Raw genomic sequence first — 17,917 nt, 5'->3', positions numbered from 1 at the left:
AGGGTGATTAGGATGGGTGTGAGGATGGGCTAAAACTGCAAGCTACAGCTCTGAGCATTGTGGGTTCAATCCTAGTGCTAGGCACAATTTTCTTAAATATATATATATTTCTTTTACCCTATCCTAAACCATAAAGCGACAATCTGTGATTGCTACATCCACGTTTTTACTTTTAAATGAATGATAGGTAGCCACTTACTCATGAGCTTAGTTCAACAGTCGAACCCCATCAGAACCCATAATATACGCTTTTTTTTTTACTTCATTCATTGTAAACAAACAATATAGGCTCAGGTTTCTGTTTTTACCAAAACAGAGGTCGGCAGACGCTTTGTTGTTTCAACTGCTGATTGGCCCTTTAAAAGGTGAAGGTACAATATATCCATTTAAAACAGCAGCCATAACATCACCAAACAGTCCATGATAACTTATTCAACTTTTATAGTGTACCTAAAAGCAGTGCAACAATGTCACCTTTTTCCCCCGGATACAAATGTGGAAAAAAAATAAATCAAGGCTTTCTATAATCTCTGAGTTACTCAACCGTTCCACAGGCACAAGGTGTACTGGGCTTTCCTGGTGCTCTCAAGGAAGAGAATAGTCAACAGTGAGAAACACAGGCAGGAGATCACTACCGGTTTCCGGACTTCTTGTAGCAGTAGAAGTATGGTTTCAACATGTTGACATGACACAGCCAGGTTTGTTTTTCTGCGCTCCGGCCTGACGTCATCACTAACGAAACCAGGACATGGTCACTCACATCGAAAGTGTGGGTTCAGGGCTTTCAATCATACCAAACTTTCATTTCTGTTTGGGCCTTCTCCAGATTCTTACTAGCAAACTCACAGGAGCGGGGAAATCTGTATTGAAAAGCGTAAACCTGCTCCAACAAATTTGTTTTTGAGGTGTTGTCCTGCAACAACTTCTCTTTCAGCAAGCACAAAGGACCTCTGACGTGATATCCAAACATGAGCTCATTCAGACTGAAACTCCCACGCTGTAAATAGCACAAGAGGGACCCCTTCATCCCTGTCTTTGTCGAACTCAAAGCTGTAAGCTCTCAATGTATACTTCAAAGTTTTATTAACTCTCTCAAGAATACCAAAGCACTCTTTTCTTTTGGCAAAGGACCAACACAGTCCACCAGAACCCTGCTGAAAGGTTTGTCAAAATCAGGAATAGGATACAAAGGTGCAACCAAAACAGCTTGATTTGGTTTACCCATCCGCTGGCAAATGTAACAGGCTTTACCGTATGCCACAGCATCCTGTTACAGACCAGATACGGTCAAACATACGTCTGCCATAAAACCATTGTGAGCCAACCTCAGTATCTGTTATCGAATTGCTTTTTGGGAAAACCAAAGGGTGTGCAATGTGTGTCCCTCCACTTTGAGCAATACAAAGTTTGAGTGAGGTGTCTAGGTCATGTGACCAAGGAGCTATTGAAATTATAAGTCAGAAATGGAAGGTAAAATGAATAAATGAAGTTCAAAGAAATGTAATCATTTTTGAGAACTCCACAGGGTAGGGGCATACAACACTTTGAACTTTTGAATTATTGAATTTTAAGTGATTTATATATACGTTTGGACATACCTACTCATTCAGCTTTGCACACTCTTGGCATTCTCTCAGCTAGCTTTACCTGGAATGCTTTCCCAACAGTCTTGAAGGATTTCCCACATATGCTGAGCATTTGTTGGCTGCTTTCCCTTCACTCTATGGTCCAACTCATCCCAAACCATCTCAATTGGGTTGAGGTTTGATATTGTGGAGGCCAGGTAATCTGATGCAGCATTTCATCAATCTCCTTCTTGGTCAAATAGCCCTTACAGAGCCTGGGGGTGTGTTGGGTCATTATGCTGTTGAAAACAAGTGATAGTCCATCTAAGCGCAAACCAGATAGGATGACGTATAGCTGCAGAATGCTGTGGTAGCCATGCTTGTTAAGTGTTCCTTGAATTCTAAATAAATCACAGATAGTGTCACCAGCAAAGTACCCCCACACCATCACACCTCCTCCTCCGTGAATCACGGTGGGAACCACACATGCGGAGATCATCCGTTCTCCTACTCTGCGTCTCACAAAGACACGGCGGTTGGAACCAAAAATCTCAAATTTGGACCAAAGGATAGATTTCCACCGGTCTAATGTCCATTGCTCATGTTTCTTGGCCCAAGCAAGTCTCTTTTTCTTATTGGTGTCCTTTAGTAGTGGTGTCTTTGCAGCAATTCGACCATGAAGGCCTGATTCACACAGTCTCCTCTGAACAGTTGATGTTGAGATGAGTCTGTTACTTGAACTCTGTGAAGCATTTATTTGGGATGCAATTTCTGAGGCTTTTAACTCTAATGAACTTATCCTCTGCAGCAGAGGTAACTCTGGGTCTTCCTTTCCTGTTGCAGCCCTCTTGAGAGCCAGTTTCATCATAGCGCTTGATAGTTTTTTGCAACTGCACTTGAAATTTTCCGGACTGACTGACCTTCATGTCTTGATGTAATGATGGACTGTCGTTTCTCTTTGCTTGTTTGAGCTGTTCTTGCCATAATATGGACTTGGTATTTTACCAAATAGGTCTATCTTCTGTATACAACCCCTACCTTGTCACAACACACCTGATTGGCTCAAATGCAATAAGAAGGAAAGGCACGGCACACCTGTTAATTGAAATACATTCCAGACAAAGGGTGGCTACTTTGAAAAATCTCAAATATAAAATATATTTTGGATTTGTTTAACGCTTTTATTTGGTTACTACATGATTCCATATGTGTTACTTCATAATTTTGATGTCCTCACTATTATTCTACAATGTAATAAAAATGTAAAAATAAAGAAAAACCCTTGAATGAGTAGGTATGTCCAAACTTTTGACTGGTACTGTACGTCCAACTCCTTTTCGTTGACAGGTGGGACAAGCCGGCTGTCTGACCAAGATCAAACTCCGTTGAGGGTGCAGGATAGCCTGCCTGGATTCGGAGTGTTTCCAAATCCAATTCTCTTAATCAAATGGCTGCTCACGTTCTTCTTGTTTTTCAATGTGCTCAGAACTCGTATTTTAGTTGCTCCAACTTTGCCTTTAGTTCTAACTCTCTTAGTTGTACATCTACGGAGTACTCTACCACATGTAGGAACCTTTTCATTATTCTTCCCTCTCTGGGAGGATTTCCTCCTCTACCAAAGCAGTACCAATTAACTGACTACTGCTTTTGGATCGACATGTACCACTTTGATGTCATAATGCCTTGCAATGATGAGCAGTTTCACCTTCGTACATGTATCTCCATAGTAGGATTTTCCACAAATGCTTTCCACAAAAACTTAAGGTCCATATTTTTCATTATTAGCCTGTGTGTTTATGCAACTTTCAAAATTATTTCACCAATCTTATAACCCCTCTGAGTGATTGTCAGTAACATAAACTCTACCACAAAATTGTATTTTAAACACTCAAATATCTGGGCACAGTAGAGCTTCAGAGTAGTTGATTAGAGCTCATGGGAAACAAAATCCCGGACGAGCCCCTATTTTGTTACGTTTATGGGGGTGTGCACTGAAAGTTGACTAGCAACAAGAATCTGGGACCGGGAAAGGCGGCGCACAATTGGCCTAGCGTTGTCCGGGTTAGGGAAGGGTTTGGCCAACCGGGATGTCATTTGCGCTATATCGACTCCCCTGTGGCAGGCCGGGCACATGCACACTGACCTCGGTCGCCAGTTGTACGATGTTTCCTCCGACACATTGGTGAGGCTGGCTTCCAGGTTAAGCGAGCAGTTTGTCAAGAAGCAGTGCGGCTTGGCAGGGTTGTATTTCGGAGGAGTTTATGAGGCTCTCGACCTTCAGCTCTCCCAAGTTTGTACAGGAGTTGCAGCGATGGGACAAGACTGTAACTACCAATTGGGGAGAAAACTGGGTAACAAAAAAATAAAAAGAATAAAAAAGATATATCCACAGTTGCTAATAGTTACTGGTAGCTACTGTAGCTAGATGTATTGGTCCAGGGAGTAGGTTAGCTAGCCTCTAGCTTCGCCGGTAAAACTCCAATATCACAGCTAAACTCTGCATTCATCCATTATCATTCAATTCCGTTGCAGAAGAGGGAGGAGGAGAGTGGATAGTCTTTGCTATGTAGTAGCTACTGTTAACTGTGCTGTGCTCCATAGCAATTAGCACATGGAGGAAGGTGAAGATGTCCACGCCCGATGAATCAATTTTGATAAGGAACCATAGATTTGTGTTCTGAGGGTGGAACTACACAAGCATTTCCACACTACGACAGGAATTAGGTCTAAACAAAGTACCACATTATTAGTCATAATACCCATAAAACCTAGCAGTCAAACACAGAGGGGATTTTAGAAACACTTCAAATAAGGATTGTGTTTCGTGTAGACTTACTCTGTCGGTTAGCTGCTAATGTGGCTATGACACAGAACTACAAATACCTTTCTCAAGCTGCATGACACTCACCAGTGCCATGATGATCTGGACAAGACCGACAAATCAAGGCATTAACTAACTAATGTTAGCTAAATCTAGTCATTAATTAATTGGCTAAATTTGTTTAAATGTATAATTCTGTGAACTGTCTTGGGCATGTTCTAAAATTTACACAATACCTGTTATCTAGCTAGTTAGCTAGTTAGCAACATTAGCCTGGCTACATGGCTATATTAGCCTTCTATTTGTCTAGTCATTTAAATATATAATTCATTAAAAAAAATGTACCTTTCTTTGGCTTTTATTAAACAGAGGTCTAGCTTGCTAGTTGCAACCCCCCTAGAGTCAATTGATGCACCGGTGCATCAATCTAAATGACTTTTTTTTTTAAATCCCCATCAACTTTAAGGTAGAGATGTTTTTTTTTAATTGGATGTATCTCAATCCATTGCATCCATCAGTGTCGCACTTCCACATCTGTGCTGAAGGGTGGCACAGTTAGAGCACTGTTTGTCAGACCATGAGACTTCCCTAAGGGCTTGACTTACAAGCTAATGTGACCCCACTGTGGAAAGGAGAGATTCTCCCGACTACAAAGGTTAAAACATTTTTATGGAAGTATGAAGATAGTTTTGTCCCTACCCAAAAATATGGGTTAAATGTGTAAAACATAAAACCTTGTTTCTTAGAAGTTTTTATTGATTGTCTTTTTTTGCCATTTATGAATATGTTATTCAATGCATTTCTCTGGGCTATAGTAATAAAGACGAAATTCAATATTTTGTCAATTAATTATTTTATTTTATACCTAAAGGGGTCCTAAAATTCAAATAGCTAAATGATTCATAGTATGACCATCTTAAAATAATTCCATATGTCAGTTTATAACCCCCGACTTCTTAGTCTCTAGAGAATGAACTAGCTAGCTAACTTACATGGTGAAGCTAGACGTTCTTGATAATGTTTGTTTGTGTCTGTGGGGAGGGGTTGGTAGCCTACTTGAAGTCCTACTCGACTTGTAGCTACCCTAGCCCTTTCCAGTCTGATCGGAATTTTCCACATCTTGCTGAATCATGACCTGTGCATATATGAAACATTATATATTTTGAAAGCTGAGATGATGACATACAATTGCACCCCATTAATGAAATTGTAATCAGTCAAGAAATAACACCTGTGGAAATGTGTATTTTATATGAAAATCTTTGCTTTTTACCAAACAAGTTAGAGAAAAACTATCTTCATTAGAAAGTGGCAGTTGTTTTGTAAGGACTGAAGATCTGAAATCAGAATAGAAATACATTTTACTGTGAACAAATTACAGCTGTCTTTGCGGCCAACAGTATTTGACACTCTTATCTGGATGGTATGTTAAAAACAAATCTGCACCAAAACACATTACAAATAGCATTGTCTTAAATATGATAAGGAAAGAAAAACAAGTAATTTAATATCAATGAAACAAGAACTTTATTGAAAGAATGAGGTTAGAGGAATACATTTTCTCCCTCTCCTTCCAGTCATCTACAGGATCACTGACCATGTTAAAATGCCCACAGTATTCCAGATAGTAGCTCATGTGCCTGTGTAATGTGTTATCTATGACACTGTTATGCAAGCAGACAGTATTTCAACCACAAAATATGTACCCAAGACCAACTGAAGTCTTATCAGAAACGTGTTTCATTGTTTTCTCAGCTTTTAATGTCCTAAAAAAACAGTCAACCTGACAACATTTTGACATTTTGCACAGTAGCAATCTTTCAACTGTATTGGAGTTTTTGCATTTTCTCCCCGGTCCCTAAACAAAACCGACAAATTTATCCTTGTCAACTAACGCATTAATTCTGTCAATGTAAGACATTATTCTGGAAAGCACTACTTTATTTAGTCTTGTGGGTCAACAAATTATGACAGAAGAGAAGCTGCATGTACTGTACAGTGCATTTGGAAAGTATTCTGACCCCTTCACTTTATCCACATTTTGTTACGTTACAGCCTTATTCTAAAATTGATTAAAGTATTTTTTTCTCTCATCAATCTGCACACAATACACCATTATGCCACCACAATACCCCATAATGAAATAGCAAAAACAGGTTTTTAGAAATGTTTGTTAATTTATTAAAAATAAAAAAGGAAATATATAATTTACATAAGTATTCAGACCCTTTACTCAGAACTTTGTTGAAGCACCTTTGGCAGCGATTACAGCCTTGAGTCTTCTTGGGTAAAACACTACAAGCACGGCACATCTGTATTTGGGGAGTTTCTCCAATTCTTCTCTCCAGATCCTCTCAAGCTCTGTCAGGTTGGATGGGGAGCATCGCTTCACAGATATTTTCAGGTCTCTCCAGAGATGTTCGATCGGGTTCAAGTCCGGGCTCTGGCTGCGCCACTCAAGGACATTCAGAGACTTGTCCCGAAGCAATTCCTGTGTTGTCTTGGCTCTGTGTTTAGGGTCGTTGTCCTGTTGAAGGTGAACCTTCGCCCCAGTCTGAGGCCCTGAGTGCTCTGGAGCAGGTTTTCATCAAGGATCTCTCTGTACTGTACTGTGGGACCTTATATAGACAGGTGTGTGCCTTTCCAAATCATGTCCAATCAATTGAACTTACAACAGGTGGACTCCAATCAAGTTGAAGAAACATCAAGGATGATCAATGGAAACAGGATGCACCTGAGCTCAATTTCGAGTCTCATAGCAAAGGGTCTGAATACTTATGTAAATGAGATATTTCTGTTTTCATTTTTTATACATTGGCAACATAAAAAATACTATTTTCACTTTGTAATCATGGGATAGGCAAAATGTTTATTTAATACATTTTAGAACAAGGCTGTAACGAAACAAGATGCTTAAAAAGTGAAAGGGTCTGAATACTTTCCGAATGCATTGTATCTAACCATATTTGACAAACAGATGGCCTACCAAATGTCAGAAGTTATAATATGGCCTAACAAATGTTGGAGGGCATTGTGTCAAGAAGCAGTGTGGCTTGGCTGGGTTGTGTTTCGGAGGATGGATGGCTCTCGACCTTCGCCTCTCCCGAGTCCGTACGGGAGTTGCAGCGATGGGACAAGACTGTAACTACCAATTAGATAACATGAAATTGGGGAGAAAAATGGGTAAACAAAATAAATACAAATAACTAAAACTGGCCAACTACCCCAGTAGAGGGGGTCTTTAAAACTTTGGTTAGCCAGCACCTTTGATCTCCATCCAGGAGGGCAAGTCATGACAGCCAGGACCAGCCTTTCAAAGTACTACATGGCTACAGATGTGAGTGCCATGGGTCCGTAGTCATTTAGGCAGGTAGACTTAGTGTTCTTGGGCACAGGGACTATGGTGGTCTGCTTGAAACATGTTGGTATTACAGACTCAGACAAGGAGAGTTTGAAAATGTCTGTGACGACACTTGCCAGTTGGTCAGCGCATGCTCAGAGTACACGTGATGGTAATCCATCTGGCCCTGCGGCCTTGTGAATGTTGACCTGTTTAAAGGTCTTACTCACATCGGCTACGAGAGCGTGATCACACAGTTGTTCGAAACTGATGCTGATGCTCTGATACATGTTTCAGTATTACTCGCCTCGTAATTTAGCTCATCTGGTAGACTCGTGTCACTGGGGAGCTCGCGGCTGTGCTTCCCTTTGTAGTCTGTAATAGTGTGCATGCCCTGCCACATCCGATGAGCGTCGGTAGCCAGTGTAGTACGATTCGATCTTAGTCCTGTATTGATGCTTTGCCTTTTTGATGGTTCGTCGGAGGGCATAGCAGGATTTCTAATAAGCTTCCGGGTTAGAGTCCCACTCCTTGAAAGCGGCAGCTCTACCCTTTAGCTCACTGCAGATGTTGCCTGCAATCCATGGATTCTGGTTAGGGTATGTACAGTCACTGTAGGGACGACGTCATCGATGCACTTATTGACAAAGCCAGTGACTGATGTGGTGTACTCCTCAATGCCATTGGAAGAATCCCGGAATATATTCCAGTCTGTGCTAGCAAAACAGTCCTGTAGCTTAGCATCTGCTTTATCTTACCACTTTTTTATTGACCGAGTCTCTGGTACTTCCTGCTTTCATTTTTGATTGTAAGCAGGAATCAAGAGGATAGAATTATGGTCAGATTTTCCAAATGGAGGGAGAGTTTTGTATGCGTCTCTGTGTGTGGAGTAAAGGTGGTCTAGAAATGTTTCCCCTCTGGTTGCACATTTAACACGCCGGTAGAAATTAGGTAAAACGGATTTAAGTTTCCCTGCATTAAAGTCCCCGGCCACTAGGAGCACCGCCTCTGGATGAGCATTTTCCTGTTTGTTTATGGCTGCATACAGCTCACTGAGTGAGGCCTTAGCGCCAGCATCGGTTTGTGGTGGTAAATAGATAGCTACGAAAAATATAAATGAACACTCTTGGTAGATAGTGTGGTCTACAGCTTATCATGAGATACTCTACCTCAGGCGAGCAAAACCTTGAGACTTCCTCAGATATCATGCACCAGCTGTTGTTTACAAATATACATAGACCGGCACACCTTGTCTTACCAGAGGCTGCTGTTCTATCTAGCCGATACAGTATATAACCCGCCAGCTGTATGTTATTCATGTCGTTTTTCAGCCACGACTCGGTGAAACATAAGATATTATAGTTTTTAACCTCTTGGGGCTAGGTGGGACGCTAGCGTGCCACCTGTGGTGCACTCCATCAACAGCAGGTGCATTTCAAGAGCGGCAAATTTGAATCCAAATAAATGTCAAAATTCAAATTTTTCAAAAATACAACTATGTTACACCATTTGAAAGATAAACATCTCCTTAATCTAACCACGTTTTACGATTTCAAAAAGGTTTTACGGCGAAAGCATAAATTTAGAGTATGTTAGGACAGTACATTTACAAGAGTTGTGTGTAATGTTTTGTCAAGTCAAAGACAGGGTCACCAAAACCATAAAACCAGCTAAAATGATACACTAACCTTTTACAATCTCCATCAGATGACACTCCTAGGACATTATGTTAGACAATGCATGCATTTTTAGTTCTATCAAGTTCATATTTATATACAAAAACAGCGTTTTACTATGGCATTGATGTTGAGGAAATCGTTTCCCTCCAATAACCGGCAGTCAAGTCAGCGTCACAAATTAAATAATTAAAATTAGAAAACATTGGTAAAATATTATATTGTCATTTAAAGAATTATAGATTTACATCTTTTGAACGCAATCAACTTGCCAGATTTAAAAATAACCTTACTGGGAAATCACACTTTGCAATAATCTGAGCACTGTGCCCAGAAAAATACGCGTTCGCGATACAGACTAGACGTCATGTTGGGGAGATCTAAAATCGAAAATACTATGTAAATAATCCATTACCTTTGATTCTCTTCATCAGATGTCACTTCCAGGTATCACAGGTCCATAACGAATGTAGTTTTGTTCAAAAAAGCTCATCATTTATGTCCAAAAATCTCCGTCTCGTTAGCACATGATGTAAGCCAGCCGGACTTCTCGTCATGAACGAGGGGAAAAATATATTTCCGTTCGTTCAAACATGTCAAACGTTGTATAGCATAAATCATTAGGGCCTTTTTAACCAGAACATGAATAATATTCAAGGTGGACGAATGCATAGCCTTTTATAACGTATTGGAACGAGGGTACCCAACATGAAGTAGCGCGCCAGGTGTCTAATGGGACATCACCGTTCCATGGCTCTTGTTCGGTCAGATCTCCCTCCAGAAGACTCAAAACACTTTGTAAAGGCTGGTGACATCTAGTGGAAGCAATAGGAAGTGCCAAAATATTCCTAAACCCCTGTGTTTTTCAATGGGATAGGTTTAAAATCAATACAACACATCAGGTATCCACTTCCTGTCAGAAAATGTCTCAGGGTTTTGCCTGCCAAATGAGTTCTGTTATACTCACAGACACCATTCAAACAGTTTTGGAAACTTTAGAGTGTTTTCTATCCATATATAATAAGTATATGCATATTCTAGTTACTGGGTAGGATTAGTAACCAGATTAAATCGGGTACATTTTTTTTATCCAGACGTGCAAATGCTGCCCCCTAGACCCAACAGGTTAATGTCCCGGTGGTAGGATATACGTGCTTGTAGTTCATCCACTTCATTATCCAGCGATTGTACGTTGGCCAAGAGTACCGATGACAAAGGCAGATTAGCCACTCATCGCCGGATCCTTACAAGGCACCCTGATCTCCTTCTGCGATATCTCCGTCTCTTTCTCCTGCTAATGACGGGGATGAGGGCCTTGTCTGGAGTAAATCCCTCTTGTCTGACTCATTAAAGAAAAAAAATGTTTCCAGTTCAAGGTGAGTAATCGATGTCCTGATGTCCAGAAGCTCTTTTCGTTCCTAAGAGACTGTAGCAGCAACATTATTTACAAAATATGTTACAAACAATGCGAAAAAACAAACACAATAGCACGGTTGGTTAAGAGCCCATAAAACGGCAGCCATCCCCTCCGGCGCCATTAGAACCTTCACCCATTTTCCCCATGTTGCTTCCATCACTTGTTCTTCTCCAGATTTGATAACATCTAGAATCAAAAACAAGTTTTATAAGTGTTGTGGTGTACAGTTGTTTAGGGTTGTGCGGTATCCAGATTATCATACCATTTCTATTCCATACCAGGGTATACGGTATTACCGGAAGTGCACACAAGGGGCAATTAGCATTTTCCAATCTGAGATTAAATAGAGCTGGATAGGGAATAGAGCCAGGGAAAGCCTACATGAAACACAGACCTTGTTTGAAGTGGTTCTTAAAATCCCCTATAGGAAAAATTGATGGTGAAAAAACTATTGGAACAATTTCCGTGTTAGACAGCTAGGTTTTAAGGGAATTATGGCGCGTCCACTTAGGCATCTCTGCCTCTGACGTAAAAACATTTTTGGCTTCCACACAAAATTACTTCTTTATTTATTTTTTGTGATGGGATGATTGATACTCCAACATTCTGATGCAGTTTTCAAAGCACTACTGATTCAATATAATGTACTGATGCTTATATCAAAGTAACAATACAATGTGATGATGACGTTCGAAGCTTCAGACATCAGACTACCATCTGACAGGTGTCGGAACTCGGAACTGATGCACTGCGACATCTGCTGGAAGCTTTTTGTTTTTATCTAGATATTTTACCTTCTTAGCAGGTGGAAAGATCAACAAGATCTCACAGTCTCACCTCAGAATTAGATGTTCATCCATGTTTCACAAACAACACATTTCCAAATTGTTCCAAACGTCAAATTTCTAAGTTTTGAAGCTCAGGTCGAGTCAAGTTCTTAATTTTGGCCGCTGGTTCAAACTAGGTGAACAATATGCCAATGTGTCCTTCAGCAAGGCACTTGACCCTATTTGCTCCTGTAAGTCACTTTGGATAAGAGCGTCCGCTAAATGACTCAAATGTAAATCGGGTCCCTCTCCTATCATTGCCCATATAAAAACATTTTCCAACTAATTAATCACTGTCAGAACCTATAGGGTTCTGATTTATACCTGGATAGGTAACCAGATTTAAAAAAGCTCTGGGCCCCAGCGAAAAAAACAATTTCCTCCACCACTCTGGGACCTGTGGTGCCACCTCTGCATCAGGGCATCATCGTCCCAGAAATCGTTGCATTCGGTTGGGTGGGGGGGATTGTGAAAGGATGCAGTTTGGCATAAAAAAACAACAATTGATTTGACCACTCGAAACCCAAAATTAGGGACTTGTGACTTGACTCGACCTGAGCTGTGGAACTTGGCACTTTACTTGAGACTTGCCCATTATTACTTTGGACTTGAAGGTTAAGACTTGAGACTTGCTCATGATTTTTGCAAAATTGTGACTAGGTTCCATCTCTGCGGTGCAGTGCGTGCTTTGCATCGAGCTTTGTGCCTAGCCTGCGCAACCTGTAATTTCCGTGAATCTGATTGGTCAAGACACAGAACACAACGCACAGAATCTGCAGCACTCCAATATTGTGAGCGAGATGACAAATCAAGTCATACAGCTCAAGTCCTAGTTAAGTCAAGAGTCATACAGTAGATGCTCAAGTCGATTGGCAAGTCACAAAATGTGCAACTCGAGTAGTACTCAAGTCCAAGTCACATGACTCGAGTCCACATCTCTGTCCATTTGTATGCTTCCCATCCTTAAAGTTTCCTTTTTTGCATAATTTTACTTTCATTTTTGTACACCAGCTTCAAAATAGGATATTTTTGGTTATTACAAAGATGGTACACTGATGCTCTACACTATACATTGCTTGCTAGGTCACATAAACAAGTTTTAATTAGCAAAACTAAAATAACATAACACATTACAGGAACATGCTTACCACTGAGGATGTAAATTATGTAAGTGTGTCTTACCATCTCTGCCTCCTTATCCTTGTCAATGTTTTCACGTAATACTTCCTCTGCTGGGCATTTCTTGTCAAGGTGTTCACCTAATACCTCCTCTGCTGGGCCTTTCTTGTCAAGGTATTCACCTAATACCTCCTCTGCTGGGCCTTTCTTGTCAAGGTGTTCACCTAATACCTCCCTCTGCTGGGCCTTTCTTGTCAAGGTGTTCACCTAATACCTCCTCTGCTGGGCCTTTCTTGTCAAGGTGTTCACCTAATACCTCCTCTACTGGGCCTTTCTTGTCAAGGTGTTTAACATCTCTGCAACATCGACTTCCCATGAGATGCCAGATGTTACTCCCTTGAGGGGTGCCCTGTTCCGAAGAGACACATGACATGTAAAACTTCTCAAATCGGCTGAGACGCACCACACATTCCTTCTGATCCTCAGAAGTACAAAAATATCGAAACAAGCCCGCCTTTCGTGATCCTCACACCCTTCACTTTACCCAGTACTCTCTCCACAATTGTGATATCTGAAATAGATTTTTTAAGATTGGTAATCCGATCAGCTGCTCCTCATTATCAAACTGTACTCCTACAAGATACTGTAAGAAGGGATATTCTCAGCACTGTACTCTACCTTGCTCCGTTTTCCATTCTTTTGGACAATAGTCCAATTGTCCTTGATTCCACCACCATTAGATTCAAGATCCACATCAGCTTCCGCCATCTTTCATTGACCTTTGCAAAGCATCCGTTCCGCAGTATACCTTTGAAAACCATTGAAAACTACACGCAGAAAAGTCGTGCTATTTGTATTTGAGCATAGATGGGTTAGCTGACAAAGTTTAGAAAATGATGTGCACGCTTCCATGGGGCAGAAGTCAGCGTGTTGTTGTGTTTCTGGATGGCCAAATTACCAGCAAGAATGACAAGAATCTTCCATGTGGAGAATCGTAAGTGACTCATTTCAGCTCATTTCATCTTGTTATTGATACTATGTCTTATTTTGAGGGGTTTTGATGAAGACATGCAATGCTAAAATTCGCTAGCTAAGCAACAACTGTAATGATGTATTTGAGGGGAAACAAGTGCTTTCTTTGCAAATGGACACTGCTCAAAAAAATAAAGGGAACACTTAAACAACACAATGTAACTCCAAGTCAATCACACTTCTGTGAAATCAAACTGTCCACTTAGGAAGCAACACTGATTGACAATAAATGTCACATGCTGTTGTGCAAATGGAATAGACAACAGGTGGAAATTATAGGCAATTAGCAAGACACCCCCAATAAAGGAGTGGTTCTGCAGGTGGGGACCACAGACCACTTCTCAGTTCCTATGCTTCCTGGCTGATGTTTTGGTCACTTTTGAATGCTGGCGGTGCTTTCACTCTAGTGGTAGCATGAGACGGAGTCTACAACCCACACAAGAGGCTCAGGTAGTGCAGCTCATCCAGGATGGCACATCAATGCGAGCTGTGGCAAGAAGGTTTGCTGTGTCTGTCAGCGTAGTGTCCAGAGCATGGAGACGCTACCAGGAGACAGGCCAGTACATCAGGAGACTTGGAGGAGGCCGTAGGAGGGCAACAACCCAGCAGCAGGACCGCTACCTCCGCCTTTGTGCAAGGAGGAGCAGGAGAAGCACTGCCAAAATGACCTCCAGCAGGCCACAAATGTGCATGTGTCTGCTCAAACGGTCAGAAACAGACTCCATGAGGGTGGTATGAGGGCCCGACGTCCACAGGTGGGGGTTGTGCTTACAGCCCAACACCGTGCAGGACGTTTGGCATTTGCCAGAGAACACCAAGATTGGCAAATTCGCCACTGGCGCCCTGTGCTCTTTACAGATGTAAGCAGGTTCACACTGAGCACATGTGACAGACGTGACAGAGTCTGGAGACGCCGTGGAGAACGTTCTGCTGCCTGCAACATCCTCCAGCATGACCGGTTTGGCGGTGGGTCAGTCATGGTGTGGGGTGGCAATTCTTTGGGGGCCGCACAGCCCTCCATGTGCTCGCCAGAGGTAGCCTGACTGCCATTAGGTACCGAGATGAGATCCTCAGACCCCTTGTGAGACCATATGCTGGTGCGGTTGGCCCTGGGTTCCTCCTAATGCAAGACAATGCTAGACCTCATGTGGCTGGAGCGTGTCAGCAGTTCCTGCAAGAGGAAGGCATTGATGCTATGGACTGGCCCGCCCATTCCCCAGACCTGAATCCAATTGAGCACATCTGGGACATCATATCTCGCTCCATCCACCAACGCCACGTTGCACCACAGACTGTCCAGGAGTTGGCGCTTGCTTTAGTCCAGGTCTGGGAGGAGATCCCTCAGGAGACCATCCGCCACCTCATCAGGAGCATGCCCAGGCGTTGTAGGGAGGTCATACAGGCACGTGGAGGCCACACACACTAGTGAGCCTCATTTTGACTTGTTTTAAGGACATTACATCAAAGTTGGATCAGCCTGTAGTGTGGTTTTCCCCTTTAATTTTGAGTGTGACTCCAAATCCAGACCTCCATGGGTTGATAAATTGGATTTCCATTGATTATTTTTGTGTGATTTTGTTGTCAGCACATTCAACTATGTAAAGAAAAAAGTATTTAATAAGATTATTTCTTTCATTCAGATCTAGGATGTGTTGTTTAAGTGTTCCCTTTATTTTTTGGAGCAGTATATTTATGTTTTCAATAATCATTGGAGACCAAATATAGCATACTTGTTGTCAACAATCTAAACCAACCCCGTCTGTTTTGCGCCATGGTTTTACACGAGTCAGTTTTGTTGCTAAACAACCAACCCACCTGTATGATTGGCCAATCAAACACCACTATGCTACCGCAAGCCACAACATCTGGAGCAGTACAGCTACTGACAGAACAATGAGACAGATGTTTCACTGGACGTTTCAATGTGAAGCGTCCGCTGAGGCGTTCCACTCACTACCAAATATAGTAGTGAGAGGAAGCCCATTGGCCGGAGGTGGGAAAAGATGGAAGGGGATGGATTTTAGCAGACATTCTGCACATTTGGGGTATAGATATGGGTATCAAATCAAATTTTATTAGTCACATGCGCCGAATACAACAGGTGTAGACCTTACAGTGAAATGTTTACTTATAAGCCCCTAACCAACAATGCAGTTTAAAAAATAAGAATAAGAAATAAAAGTAACAAGTAATTAAAGAGCAGCAGTGAAATAACAATAGCGAGACTACATAAAGGGGGTACCGGTGCGGTTCAATGTGCGGGGCACCGGTTACTCGAGGTAATGGAGGTAATGTGTACATGTAGGTAGAGTTATTAAAGTGACTATGCATAGATAATAACAGAGAGTAGCAGCGGTGTAAAAGGGGGGGCAGTGCAAATAGTCTGGATAGCCATTTGATTAGATGTTCAGGAGTCTTATGGCTTGGGGGTAGCAGCTGTGTGGAAGCCTCTTGGAACTAGACTTGGCACTCCTGTACAGCTTGCAGTGCGGTAGCAGAGAGAACACTCTATGACTAGGGTGGCTGGAGTCTTTGACAATTTTTAGGGACTTCCTCTGACATCGCCTGGTATATAGAGGTCGTGGATGGCAGGAAGCTTGGCCTCAGTGATGTACTGGGCCATACGCACTACCCTCTGTAGTGCCTTGCGGTCGGAGCCTGAGCAAAGGCAAAGGGTGGCTATTTGAAGAATCTCAAATATAAAATATATTTTGATTTGTTTAACAAACATGAACACCACACAAGGGTTATCACTTTTTTTGTCCCTACATTTTGCCTAAGAACACAGCCATGAATAAAGAATGGCACCAACGCATCCTCCAAGAGCAACTTCTCCCAACCATCCAGGAACAGTTTGGTGATGAACAATGCCTTTTCCAGCATGATGGAGCACCTTGCCATAAGGCAAAAGTGATAACTAAGTGGCTCGGGGAACAAAACATCTATATTTTGGGTCCAGACCTTAATCCCATTGAGAACTTGTGGTCAATCCCCAAGAGGCGGGTGGACAAACAAAAACCCACAAATTCTGACAAACTCCAAGCATTGATTATGCAAGAATGGGCTGCCATCAGTCAGGATGTGGCCCAGAAGTTAATTGACAGCATGCCAGGTCGGATTGCAGAGGTCTTGAAAAAGAGGAGTCAACACTGCAAATATTGACTCTTTGCATCAACTTCATGTAATTGTCAATAAAATCCTTTGACACTTATGAAATGCTTGAAATTATACTTCAGTATTCCATAGTAATATCTGACAAAAATATCTAAAGACACTGAAGAAGCAAACTTTGTGGAAATTAATATTTGTGTCATTCTCAAAACTTTTGGCCACGACTGTACATACAGTTCAAGTCGGAAATGTACATACACTTAGGTTGAGTCATTGAAACTCGTTTTTCAACAACTCCACAAATTTCTTGTTAACCTGTTGGGGCTAGGGGGCAGTATTGAGAATTTTGAAAAAAATATGTGCCCATTTTTAACTGCCTCCTACACCAACTCAGAAGCTAGGATACAAAATATAGTTTTGGCAAGTCGGTTAGGACATCTACTTTGTGCATGACACAAGTAACTTTTCCAACAATTGTTTACAATTTACACATTCTTTGATTTCTGAACCTATATACATTTTACGGACACAGTATATTTTACATGAGTTCTCTTGTTGTTATTAGTCCCACTCTTCATCTCTACTCAAGCCTCCCATCTATATCTTAACACCATCCAGCTTTGTAAAAAATAAATTACATATAGCCTTTACAAAAGTCATACTTAATTTTATGTCAATTTAGAAAAACAAAACACCCATTTATTGTATCAGGCTTGTGTCTTGTAATAGTGACTATATAGATGTCCTTACCTGCTTGCTGAGTTGGGTATCTGGAGTTGTATGTCTACAAGTGGAGCTACAGCTGATGTTTTATAGCGATGTGGGTACTAGTTGTACTTCATGAAGTGACAGGTCACCCTTAGCTTGAAGGCTTACCCTTTCTAGACAGTCAGGTGATTTCTTGTTAATCACAGAGGTTGTTCCAGTCTGTCTCGTTCAGGTGCAGGAACAGTTGCCCCACCCTTGCATGCCGCATGCCTCACCTGCAACAACTTCAGGGATTCCTGTT

The 17,917-nt window shown here is 41.6% G+C and overlaps 1 protein-coding gene across 1 annotated transcript in view; it reads right to left on the bottom strand.

Annotated features, from left to right (window-relative positions):
• LOC106591138 (C-type lectin domain family 4 member M) overlaps positions 1-17,700 on the bottom strand; it is a 47,242-nt gene extending 29,542 nt beyond the window's left edge. The window contains exon 1 of the mRNA XM_045712284.1: positions 17,659-17,700. The gene's annotated coding sequence lies outside the window, so the exon portion shown is untranslated. The remainder of the gene's footprint in view (positions 1-17,658) is intronic.
• Between the last annotated feature and the right edge of the window lie 217 nt (positions 17,701-17,917).

This window comes from Salmo salar, unplaced genomic scaffold (assembly GCF_905237065.1).
Source record: "Salmo salar unplaced genomic scaffold, Ssal_v3.1, whole genome shotgun sequence".
Taxonomy (NCBI): Eukaryota; Metazoa; Chordata; class Actinopteri; order Salmoniformes; family Salmonidae; genus Salmo; species Salmo salar.
Note: the sequence above shows the minus strand (reverse complement) of the source record. Positions and strands in the feature narration are given on the sequence as shown.